The 12,817-nt window shown below is 40.7% G+C and overlaps 1 protein-coding gene and 1 non-coding gene across 3 annotated transcripts in view; both read left to right on the forward strand.

Annotated features, from left to right (window-relative positions):
• SCHIP1 (schwannomin interacting protein 1) overlaps positions 1-12,817 on the forward strand; it is a 670,407-nt gene that overhangs the window by 569,164 nt on the left and 88,426 nt on the right. The gene's annotated exons all lie outside the window — the stretch shown is intronic.
• On the forward strand, positions 5,560-5,690 carry LOC150020793 (small nucleolar RNA SNORA24). The gene has a single exon (XR_016513719.1). It is a non-coding gene; the product is annotated as a small nucleolar RNA SNORA24 (small nucleolar RNA).

Genomic DNA, 12,817 nt, shown 5'->3' on the forward strand with positions numbered 1-12,817 from the left:
AGACTCCCTGTCAGGTGGGTATCTCCCATCAGTTTTCATTGCTGTTTTCTTTTGACTGATGGAGTCTGTTCTTTTAATGACCCTATAGAAGAAACGGAAAAGTAGATGGCCACATACCATTGTGCTGGGTCAGAGGAAATTATTTCTAAATCTCTTATCAAAAACAAAACTGTGGGAAAAAAATTTTTTTAAGATTAAAAAGAAAAATCTGAATTTTCTCCTTAGTATGGCTACTTTGCTCTGTTAACCTAGAGACTGAACTAGGACTGGATGTTATAAAATAGACAAGTATTGCACGGTTTTTCTCTAAACACCCTTCTCCATTTAAAAAAGGAAAAGGCTTTAGGGTGAACCCAAAGGTTTGTAATACTTAAAAAAATTACGGTTATGTATTATTCATTTTATATACCTACCAAGGGCAATACATTTAAAATGCTCTATCCCAACAGTTGTGTCGCTTCTCAATTGGATAGCTTTTCTCAGAAGCGTAACCATGCTTCCATAAATGTAATGAAAGCTCTTTTTATATTAAAGCCATGTTATTGGGAGATGGAATGTTTCCTGCTCCCTACGTAACTACACGGTGATTAAATATTGACAAAGAGCCAGGAGTTGACAGCCAGCGGCCTCTCCCTGGTAAATGCTGAGGTGTGAGGCGGAATGTAAATACACAGCCATCCCCAAGGGCCATGGCGTTTTGTTGAAAAGTTGGGGAGTGGGCAAGTCGTGGGTTGTACATGAGGTGTCCAATTTGAGGGCTACAATAGAAGACTGTTATTTGAAACAAGAAATTTCTTAAAAGACAACCCAACTCTGTCAACAGAAAAAAAAAAAAGTTTCCTAATTAAGCTGAATAATAAAGAGGATGTTAGAAGTTTTAACAAAACATCCAAGGGCCCCACTGCGTGAGATACAAAAGGGCTGTCTGTCATGGGACCCACTTGTTTTCTCACAGTGATTGTAGGAAATCATCAGGTTCATTTCTGCGGTACGCATTTGCTTGGAAAGTTTCACGGCATCTTATATAGTTCTGTTGTATGTGTATGTTTCTTTTTGTTGTTGTTTTAAAGCGTCTGACAATTTAAAATACATAATTAGTTGTTTTTCTCCCTTGGTGGGGGAAAAATGAGACGTTTTGCTTAGTTTCTGAGAGGAAATAGGTTTCGTTCCATTTTTTTTCCACAATAACAATAAGGTGAGGTTCGTTATAGATCTAATTGTTTTTGTTCTAAGACCTTTAGACTCTGTGTCAAATACCCAGAATTTGTTCCCAAGTAGCTCCCGTCTGGGTTGATTGTACTTGAGCCTCTAGCCCTATTTGTTTGGTTTGTTTGGGGTTTGGATTGTTTTGTAAACACCACCAGTTGCTGAGGCACCTTCCTCTGCCTCTCCAGCACCTGTGTATCCCACACCTTCACACACTGGGCTCAGGCCTGTGTGTTCAGATGCCGAAAGATAAGTGGCCATCAGCTTGACCAGGCCTGCCCCAGATTCTGTCCCTTGCTAAGCATTTAGTGAGCCAACTGGATTTATAGTGAAATCACGAATCCCTTGCCTCAAAAAAAGAAAATTGGGAGGCAGGTGAATGGAGAACAAATTCAACAACCTAACTCTTGGTGTTGTACTCCTCCGCCAGAACACCTTTGTGCTTTAATGGGCTTTCAGAAATTCCACCTAAGAAATGACTACTGTGTTGACGAGGAATATGGGTGCCTTAAGTCCCCCTTTCTGCCCACCTTTGCCAGCCCATGGCTTTGGGCCAGCTCCCTCCGCCCAGCCTGAATCAGTCAGCCAGCACTGAAAATCTGGCATGGTTTTGATGAGACCTGACTTGGACTTTGGTAGGGGGCATGGAGAAGGTTAGCTGAGGAATGTTTACTTTTTCTCCCTGTGGTAGATAAAATTACCATCCCAGAGGTTTCAAATTGTCTAATCAAGGTGACTTTTGACCTGTGTCCAGGACAGTCCCTCCAGGCTGGAGACTAAGCCCTGCCCTTGTTCTTCCTCAGCTGCCCCCACTAAGGGTCCACTGTGGAAGGGAAGGGCGTGTCCTTGTCCTTGAGTTCTGTTCCCATCACTCAACAGAGCACATTCTCTAATGTTTGGGGGCAGACACTAAAACAGATGATGTTTGAGACTAAGTTTTCAATTTCATGCTTTCCAGGAAAACCGTGTACTCATGAGAATCTTTTCTAAAAGCATGCTGTAGGTACCGGCCTAACAGAAATGACAAGGAGCAGTTTCTGCGCTCACGGTATTTAAATAGCGGGTCCTGTGGACAGAACAAAACCTTAAGAATAGCCTACTGAGAGCTGACTCTTCTTTCACTTGTAAGAAATTTAACTCAGAAAGAGTAAACACAATTCCTGGACGTGATTTCCTGTTGGCTTATCTGTATACTCTAGAAGATTCCTGAGGTGAGGTTTATTGTTCACAGGAATTTAGTGGAGGTGTCCTCAGGGTTGACTGTTTTCCAAGACCCTCCTCTCTGGGCCAAATTATCTACTTCCCTTTCGCAGTGAGTTTTATACGTTCATCAAAAGTACAGAGAGAGCCCATTATGTGCCATGCACTAAAAATATAGTATTTGAAAAAAACAAATAGAATTTTAGTCCTAATGTAGACACGTACTTTAGACCTATGAACCTGGTATTAGTCAGGCTTCTCCACAGAAACAAAACAGTAGGGTTTGTGTGTATGTGTGTGTGTTTGTGTGTGTCTATCAAAAGAGAGAAAGGGGGATTTATTTTAAGAATTGGCTCTTGTTGAGATGGGCTGGTCTGAAATCTAGAGGGCGGCTGGCAGGCTAGAAATCTTGAAGAGCATTGATGTTGCCGTCCTGAGTCCAAAGGCCATCTGGAGGCTGAGTTCCTTCCTCTTCAGAGAACCGCCATCTTTTCTCTGAAGGCTTTCTCAGCTGATTGCGGGAGGCCCACTCACATTGTGGCAGGCAATCTGCTTTATCCAAAGTCTGTGGGTTTAAATGTTAACTGCATCTAAAACATACCTTCAAAGCAGCATCTAGACTGGCATTTGACCAAACGGCTGGGCACAGCATAGCCAAGTTGCCATAAACGTGGCCATCAGTCCACCCACCCACCCAGGCAAACAACTCTGTCATTTCAATTTAGTGGCTCTCCCACCTGAGCAGGCATCCAACACCGCCCCCCCCACCGGCATGCTCATTAAAACAGAATGCTGGCCTCCACTCCTCTGATTCGGAAGGTCTAGGGTTGGGCCCAAGAATTTGCAGGTCTAACAAGTCCCAGGTGATGCTGCTGCTGCTGTTTATCCAGGAACCCCACTTTGAGAACCACAGGTCTAGGCAGTCCGGGGTCTGCCTACCTTAGCCTCCTGGCTCAAATAGGTTTTGTGATCATAAGAAAAGTGATTTTGTTTCTCAGGGTGGTTCCAAATAAATCAAGATTACCAAGCTGATGTATAAAACATCAGTGCTAATTTATGGATTCATAATAAGAACTAAACAACCACCATTAGCAGAAAAACAGTATCAGCTCTGTGGAACACTGAGCAATAAGTATAAGGAGCTGAGAAACCAGAGCTGGAGAAAGGGGTGATTGACTGTTTGCTGCACCCATGCCAGCACAAGGATGGTCATGTTCTCAGGGTCTGCTGACCAAGGCCCTCTGTCCCTGGACTTTGCATGTGGAGTGAGACTGGGCCATTGTTTGGGGAATGGATGCTTTTAATTGGGAAGCTTCAGTTTTTACTGCAGTGAAAGAATGCTTCTCTGCACTGCAAACTCTACTCAGCAGTGGGGCTTAAAGTCCACAGAGGTTGGAATTACTTTTAATGAATCATTAAAATTTTACTTTTTATAGTAACTTTTCATTAGATGTAACATATACTGTTTTTATCAAAGAGGAACTTGGGCTGCATTAGAATTCGTTAATGTGTGCCCTTTATACCTTGGGTTTCCTCTCTTGGTTGTAATTTGAATAAAGTTACAATCTCCCCTTAAAAGGCTATTTCTATCTTTCTTTGCACATTAAGGGGACTTGCCTTTGAAAAAAACATTTATATATTTCTTATTTTCAGAATGTCTCACATCCACTTAGAAGCCATTTTCCCCTGAGCTTGGGCATTCTGCTTCTATCATGCTATTTTTAGATTTTACATTAAGCATGAGATTCCTTTCTTAATAAAGACCTTTGAACCAAATGGCATTGCAAAAAAGTTATGTTTATATTATTTTAGTAATCTTTTTTTAGAATCCTACAACTGTCTTTCCCAACATGAAAAGTGGGCTGAGCCTGCATAACCACCCACACCTTACCTGCCTTGAACTTTTGTGAAAGACAATGGAATAAATAGGCTTTAGCACATGAGGAGTGGTGGCCCCAGAATGGCCTTGGGTTGCTGTAAGTGGACCTCAGTGCAGGTAAGTAGACCCACAGCCAGACAACTGGTCTAGGCGACATGGCACAAGGCAGGCGTATTCTTGCATTTAACCTTCCAGTTTTATTCTATCAGTCCAAGGTTCAGTCAACAAACAGAAACCATTCTACAAATTGCAGGGAGCAGATTCAATACAGGGAATTTGTTATGCGAGTGAAGGAAGGCTGAAAGAGCAAAAAATGGGACACCCAGGTAACACAGAAACTAGGAGCCACCACACCTAGGACTGGGGCAGCAAAGGAGAAGAAGAGATGCTGTTACCTCACATGGCTAGTACTGGGTAGGGAGATGGGGAACGTGGCTGTGCTTGGGGACGTCTGGCAGTCACAGATCACAAAAGGGTGGCCCCAGGACTGATGCTGTCTGCAGCTGCTGTAGGAATGAATACCCTGGAAGCTCTGGACCTTGTGAAGCACATCCCTCCTATCCTGCCATGGATGGCACAGGCTCCCACTGGGGCCACCCACAGGCAGGACCCAACAGGGAGCCAGGTGGCAAAGGAGCCTGGGAAATAGGGTTTGCAGAGTCTCAGCCTCAGCATCATAGAGCAGAGGCCTGTGGATTTTTTTGCTTCCCTTTACTATCAGTTTCATACATTTATTCTATAACAGACTTAGTGATAAAGGGATCTCTTATTTGTAAGGAACAAGGGAGGGAATCTATTCATCTTTTTAGGTTATCCTACAGACTGTTTGCCAGTTATTAGGAAATGCTTTTATATTATTATAAGTGAAGGAAACAAAAATCTCAGGGTTCTTTTTCTTTTTTTTTTAATATCACATTTAAGTTTCCCAGAGAACAGAATGCTGTGGCACACTCTCATTTCACTTTTGAGATTTTATTTGAAGTCATGTCCCCATTTGGGTGTGAAAGTATATCCTTATAATACCATTCTTCTCTGTGTGTATCTATCTTGTGTCTAGAAAAAAAATGACTCATTTTCCCCTAAAGATTAGAATTCCATGGGCATCACTTTTTGTAACAATTCCTTTGTTTGTTCATTTCTAAGGGTGATGGTGTTGGTAATGATAATGCCTTCCTTGTATCATATTCAGCTCAAATCAACAGCCCCGTCAAATGGATGGTGTTGGCCTAGGACAGACTTGGCTTTGCGTCGCACCTCCACAATTAAAGCTTCTTTTCCATGTGTCTTTGGGACCTGTCGGCTGTGGCAGTCTCCCTTCCTAGCCATGGAAGAGCATATTCTTGTTTATTGGCAAAGCTGTCACCATCTCATTGGTATCAGATTCTGACTTGTACAAGTAACATTTCCAAAAAATAAAAATAAAAAAAAAATAAAAAAATAAAAAAGCTTCTTACCCCCTTGAGCTCAATTTCTTCATCTGTGATATGAGAATAAACACTAGTGCCAGAGGGTTGTTAAAGGCTTATATGTGGTAAAGTACTTGTCTTCATGTCTAGGACATAGGAAGTGCTCCACAAATGAATGATAACATGCTATTATTATTTTGATAATCATTTATAATTGTAGTAGACTATTCAAACATTATTAATTTTTTAAGATGTTTTCTTTATTTTTTCAACAAATTTACAATTTGGAGACATTAATGGATCCCATCAATACAAGTACAAATTTTCATTTCAAAAGAAAAACTTTTAGTGGGTTTAGATTTTTCTGCAAGTTCCATATTGATTTTTTATCTCTGTGTGATTGGTAATAATCTATGTCCTCACACTACTTTTAAATTTTTATTTTTCAATTATAGTTTGCATGCAACACTATTTTGTATTAGTTTTCAGATGTGTAGCATAGTGGCTCGACAATCACCTACTTTACAAAGTGTTTCCCCTAGTATTTTCAGTAGGCATCCAGCACTATGCATAGTTATGACAATATTGTTGACTCTGTTCCCTGTGCCTTATTTTACATCCCTGTGACTATTCTGTAACTACTAGTCTGTACTTCTTATCCCTTCACCTTTTTCATCCAGCCCCCTCCCTAACCCACTTCCTACTGGCACCTTTCAGTCTGTTCTCTGTATATATGAGTCTGTTTCTTTTTTGTTTCTTGGTTTATCTGTTCATTATATTCCCTGTAAAAATGAAATCATATGGTATTTGTCTTGCTCTGACTGGCTTACTTCACTGAGCATAATACCCACTAGGTTCATCTATGCTGTCATAAATGGTAAGATTTCATTCTCTCTTATGACTGAGTAATAGTTTATGTATGTACTACAGCTTTTTATCCACTCATCCATTGATGGGCACTTGAGTTCATTCCATACTTTAGCTATTGTAAGTAATTCTGCATTAAACATAGAGGTGCATGTATTATCGTTTGGGTTTTTTGTTTGTTTGTTTTCAGATCAATCACCTGAAGTAGAATTGCTGGTCATAAGGCAGTTTCATTTTAAATTTTTGAGGAACCTCCATACTGTTTTCCACAGTGGCTGCACCAATCTGTATTCCCACCAACAGTGCACAAGGGTTCCTTTTCTCCACATTCTTGCCAGCACTTGTCTGTTGATTTATTGATGATAGCCACTCTGACAGGTGTGAGGTGATAACTCATTGTGGTTTTAATTTGCATTTCTCTGATGAATTGTTATGTTGAGTCTCTTTTCATATGTATATTGGCCATCTGTATGTCCTTTTTGGAGAAGTGTGTATTCAAGTCCTCTGCCCACTTTTTAATTGGGTTGTTTGGGGGGTTTTTTGGTGTTGAGTTGTGTGAGTTCTTTATAGACTTCTGATATTAACCCCTTATCAGATGTATCATTGGCGTATGTCTTCTCCCATTCAGTAGGTTATCTTTTTCCTTTGTGATATAAAAACATTTTAGTTTGATGTAGTTCCATTTGTTTACCATTGTATTTTCTTGGCCAAGGAGATATATCAGAAAAATGTTGCTAAGATAAACATCAGAGATTTTACTGCCTGTGTTTTCTTCTAGGAGTTTTATGGTTTCAAGTATTACATTTAAATTTTTAATCCATTTCGAATTTATTCTTGTAGATGATGTAAGAAGGTGGTCTTGTTCATGTTTTTTGCATTGATCTGTCTAATTTTCCCAACACCACTTGTTGAAGAGGATATTTTTACCCCATTTTATGCTTCTGTCCCCTTTGTCAAATATTAATTAACCATAGAGACCTGGGTTTAATTCTGGGCTTTCTAATTCTGTTCCATTGATCTCTGTTCCTGTTTTTATGCCAGTACCATGCTGTTTTTATTACTATAACCTGGTAGTATAGTTTGATGTCAGGTAGTGTGATACCTTCAACTTATTCTTCTTTCTCAAAGTTACTCTGGCTGTTTGAGATCTTTTGTAGTTCCATATAAATTTTTCAATTATTTGTTTTAGTTCTGTGTATATTCCATTGGTATTTTGATAGGAATTTTGTGGAATCTATAGATTGTTTTGGCTAGTGTGAACATTTTAATGATGTTAATTCTTCCTGTCCAGGAGGATAGTATATGCTTCCATTTAATTGTGTCTTCTTCAATTTCTTTCTTCAATGTTAGACATTATTAAATTTAATAGTAAAGATTTCATTGCTTAGATATTTGTGTTTCATTTGTACAATTAACCAGCATTTTAGTTGTCATTGGCCTGGAAAGAATTTTATTTTTTTAAGTATTAGTTTAAGATTTATACAACTCTCTTTCCTACCTCCAAATAAGATTTGAGGTGGCCGGCTTGTCACTTATAAAGTTTTTATAAGGACATTAAAAATAAATAACTCCAGTGCTTTCAATATTTTGCAGGCCTTTGGTTTTCATACTTTCAGGGTGACTGTTTGTTATTCAAAATGGAGATTTGATATGGGATTATGTGGGGAGAGGTAGTCTGTTCTAGTGACTAGAGTACTGAATTGAAGTTTTGGAAAGAACTTGGATTCTATTTTTAACTGTGTCACAGATTTGTCCATAACTAGAGGCAAACAATTTGATTCTCTTTGTTTATTTTCATTTTATGTTTGCTGTATCCTTGATTCATAATAGTCTTTTAAGATTTAATGAGAATATTTATAAATAGAATATATTTCTTTTGGGACAAAAGGGCTATGGACCAACTATATCTTTACCTTATTCTACTTTTGTTGGTAAGGCACAGGGTTCTTAGCCCTCCCTGTGTTCCGTAACCCTTGAGAGCCCTTAACATATTCAGATCCAAGGAATCACTCTCCCACCCTAAGATTCTGATTCAGTTGAAATCCTAGTGTGTATGTGTTAGAGTGTGTGTGTGTGTGTGTGTTTGGTGTCTCTGTATCTATCTATCTATCTATCTATCTATCTATCTATCTATCATCTATCATCTTCCCCATGGCCCTAACATGTAACTGGGGTTGAAAACATTGGCATAAAGGTTAAAGCCAACCTGCATGCTTGGTTTTTTCTTGCATATTGTGTCTGTTGTTCACTTTGTTGCTTATTGGATAGGGACAGATGTATGAGTTTCCTACTGCTGCTATAACAAATTACCCAAAATTTAGTGGCTTAAAACAACACATATTTATTATCTTACAGTTCTGGGGGCCAGGAGTCTGAAATGGTCTTCCAGGGTTAGAATCAAATGCTGGCAGGGCTGATTCCTTCTGGAGGCTTTCGAGGAGAAGCAGTTTCCTTGCCTTTTCCATCTTCTAGAGGCGACTCGCACACCTGGAGTTGTGCCGCCACATTCCTGTCTCTGCTCCTGCCATCACATCTCCCTCTCTGACTCTACCTGCCTCCCTCTTTTAAAAGTCCTTGTGATTACATTGGGCCCACCTGGATAATCTAGGATAATCTCATCCCCAAATCCTTCATTTAATTACATCTACAAAGTCCCTTTTGAAATGTAAAGAAACATAATTATAGGTTCTGGGGATTCAGACAAGGAGAAATTTGGGAGAGGCCATTAGTCTGCCTACCACAGAAGGAAAAATATTCAAATGCTCCATTTTTCTCATTTGAGTACAGAAACCTTTGAGTTATAGCCACAGTTTCTCTTTTCTACTGTTTCTGACAAGCAAGAGAAGAACATTAGGAAAGGCCGGAAGTGATTACATGTTCAGGATTTGATTTTATTGATTTCTTTTAAGGCTATCAATTTTTAAATTTTCCTTTGCCTTAGGAACTTGTTTCAGAAATTGTTTGCATAACTTTAGAATCTCATTGTGTAGTGTACTTTTCTACTATAAAACAGTGATTCTCAACAGGGTGTGGCTTATTCTTGAATTTGTTCTTCCAGCAAGCATTTAGTGAGCACAAAGTGTGTGTTTGGCCACTAGATGCAAGAGTATTGGATTCCTGTCCTGGCTGGTGTGGCTCAGTTGGTTGGAGTGTCATCTAGTGACTGAAAGTTTATGGGTTCAATTCCTGTTCAGGGCACTTACCTAGGTTGTAGGTTTGATCCCCAGTCTGGGCATGTACAATCCCCAATGTGGCCTTGTACAGGAGAAAACCAATCAATGTACCTCTCTCACATCGGTGTTTCTCCATCTCCTATCCTTTCTGCCTTCCTCTCTCTCTCTAAAAAGCAGTGAAAAAATGTCCTCGGGTGAGGATTAGGGAAAAAAAAAAAATTCTGGATTCCTGACCTCTAGGTTAGGGTCAAAAAACTCAATCCTGGTGGTCAATATATTTATATTTTAGTATTGCTGATTTCCTTGTAATTTTATGTTTTTACTATGTGCATATAAAAACACTGTTCTGAAAAGGAGCTCATAGGCTTCACCAGAGTGCCAAAGAGGTCCTCATGGCATAAAAATTTCCTATGAGAGGCCAACAATCAGAATTCTAGTAGAACAGTAGGTCTCACCAAAAAGATAATCACAAGATGCAGAAAACTGCCCAAGGGAGGCAGAAGCTCCCAGCAATGGTTTCCAAGTCTAGCTGCTTATTGGAAGGATGGGCAGAAGGTGGATGGTACCCCTTCAGAATTCCTGTGCCTGGAACCCACCGACAGAGATTCTGATTTGATTGTTTCAGGAAGGACACTACAGCTGTCACAGAAGAAGTGATATTGAGTTCAGTCTTGAAGAAGTATAGTAGAATGGGAAGACCTAGATGTGACAGAGGTCAAGGGCTTCGTTAAAGGAGTTGTGACTAATTCTATAGAGTTAGGACAAAGGCAGGGGAGTAAGTCCACTAGCTCGTCCTGCCCACACCCAGTTCTTCAGCCAAACAGTCCGCTGTGACCTTTGAGCAGGACGGAACCAAACTTAGACACTTGCTAACTCAATACACTTCTGTTGCTTCTTTAGCCAGCCGATTTCCTAGTAGGAAGACCAGTTTTCGGTAGTTAAGAATATGAGCATGAGCCAGACTACTTGGGAGCCAATCCCAGCAATTTAGCTTGCTAGGTAAGTGATCTTTGAAAATTTATTTACTGTCTTCACTTCAGTTCCCTTACTAATAATTGTACTTCTTAAGATAGTATCAAGAGCTGAATGGATTAAGTACTTCTGTTGGCTCCATTTATAGATGAGACTCAGAGATATTAAGTAACTTGTCCAAGATATTGTAGCCTGAATGTTTGTGTCCCCCCAAAATGCTGACATTGAAGCCCTAATCCTCATTTGATGCTATTAGGAAGTGGGGCCTTTGGGAGGTAATTTGGAGTGAGGTCATGATAGTGGAGCCCTAATGATGGGAGTGGTGCCCCTATAAGAAGAGGAAGAGAGGCCACACTCCTCTCTTCACCACATGAGAATATAGGAGAAAGTGGCCATTTCTAAGCTGGAAGAAGGCTCTCACTAAGCACCAAATTTGCTGGCACCTTGACCTTGGCCTTCCCAACCTCCAGATTGTGAGAAATAAATGTCTGCTGTTTAAATCACCCATTCTATGGTAGCTTGCTATAGTAGCCCAGGTGGGCTAAAACAGCTAACAAGAAGGCAGAGGGGATTGGAAACCATATCTTTGATTCCCAGAGATTCCTAACATGAAAACTGTCTTGGTATTGGGTAACAGAGATGGTAAAAGTATACACTTAAGCACAATAGTTGTCCAAAGGAAGGATTCACTTTATTTGAGTAGGTCAGATGAAGAGAATCTTGAGCTGGGTCTTGAAAAATAATTAATCCTCCTGGCAAACTGGGGAGGATATGGAAGAAGACATTCCGGGCAGAGGGAACAGCACACGTAAAGTCATAGAGCCATGAAAAGAGGCTGCGTTGGGGACCACAGGCCATGGAGAGGATGTATGCAGGGAAGCCAAGCCACCTGTAAGAGGAAGGCTGTGGAACAGTGTTTCTCCAGGGTTGTGCGCCATTAGATATATATTAGAAGCATTGGATTTGCAAATTCTGGAGCGCTCCCTAGACATCATGAATCAAAATCACTGAGGTTAGACCTGGTGATCTGCATTTTAAATGAAGCAAAGCATATGAATATATGAAGACTAAAGTTTGGGGAATCGCAGAGGAGGGCTTAGGGAAATGGTAGATTACAGAGCATCTTGTGTGTCATCTGAGGTGTTGGGACTTGGAAGATTTTCAAAGGGATCCCTCTGAACAGTGTAAAAATGGAAGAAAGAGAACGTGCACCGGGTGGCATCCAGTGGCGATCAGAGCGCATTCCAGCAAGGAGATCATGGTCCTACGCGAACACTCTCCTGCGCTGAGCGTGTCAGTCAGTGGCACAGAGAAAGGCAGAGACACAAGCCATATAAAGCCTGTTGAATTATCAGAACCTTCTGTGAGATGGGCTGGGGCAGGGGTGAGTGAGTGGGGGAGCCAGAGAGGAGTCTGGGTTGTACGGCTGGCCACAGTGACTGTGGGAATCCAGCAAGGCTTTGATGTACTACTTCTTGCAACAGAGACCTGCCAGGTGGAGTGGTTGTGCGCCCATCCTTCCCAGGTTCCGAGAGAAACACAGAGAAGTTAACAGCGGGATTTGGTGACAACATCTGAAGGTAACAGGGAGAAAGCCATCTGCATAGCTACGGTCCTCCCTCTTCTGTGACACTTGCTAGGTAATGACAATAATGGCAAAAGGAGATTTGCAGTTTTGATTTGGGACATAAGTGGTGATGCAAAGGTGAGAGTCATCGTACTAAAGAGTGCTTTGGTGACAAAGAAACCTTACACTGACCATGGAGAAGTGAAGTAATTATCACTCTGAGAGCGTATCAGGACCATAACATTGTGAACGGGGGATAACTACTAAAACCATGCCCTCTGTATGTCAGGAAGGAAAATGAATGAAACTCGGGACAAGCACCACACTGTTTTTCTTCAAAATGATGTCATATAGTTAGAACAAGGACTTAAATGACCAACTACTGAATCACCCATTTTTCTGTGACTAACCGGGTTTTCCTGTTGTGTTTGGTGCTTGGCCTTCTGCTGCTCAGGAGATCTGTATCTACTTGTTCAACCTCAGACCCCTCAAGACATGAAGGGCTATTTTTTTTAGTCCTCAGAATTGATAGGAAGCAATTGTAGCA

The sequence above is a fragment of the Furipterus horrens genome, unplaced genomic scaffold (genome assembly GCF_987537825.1).
Source record: "Furipterus horrens unplaced genomic scaffold, mFurHor1.1.pri manual_scaffold_1, whole genome shotgun sequence".
In the NCBI taxonomy this organism is placed as follows: Eukaryota; Metazoa; Chordata; class Mammalia; order Chiroptera; family Furipteridae; genus Furipterus; species Furipterus horrens.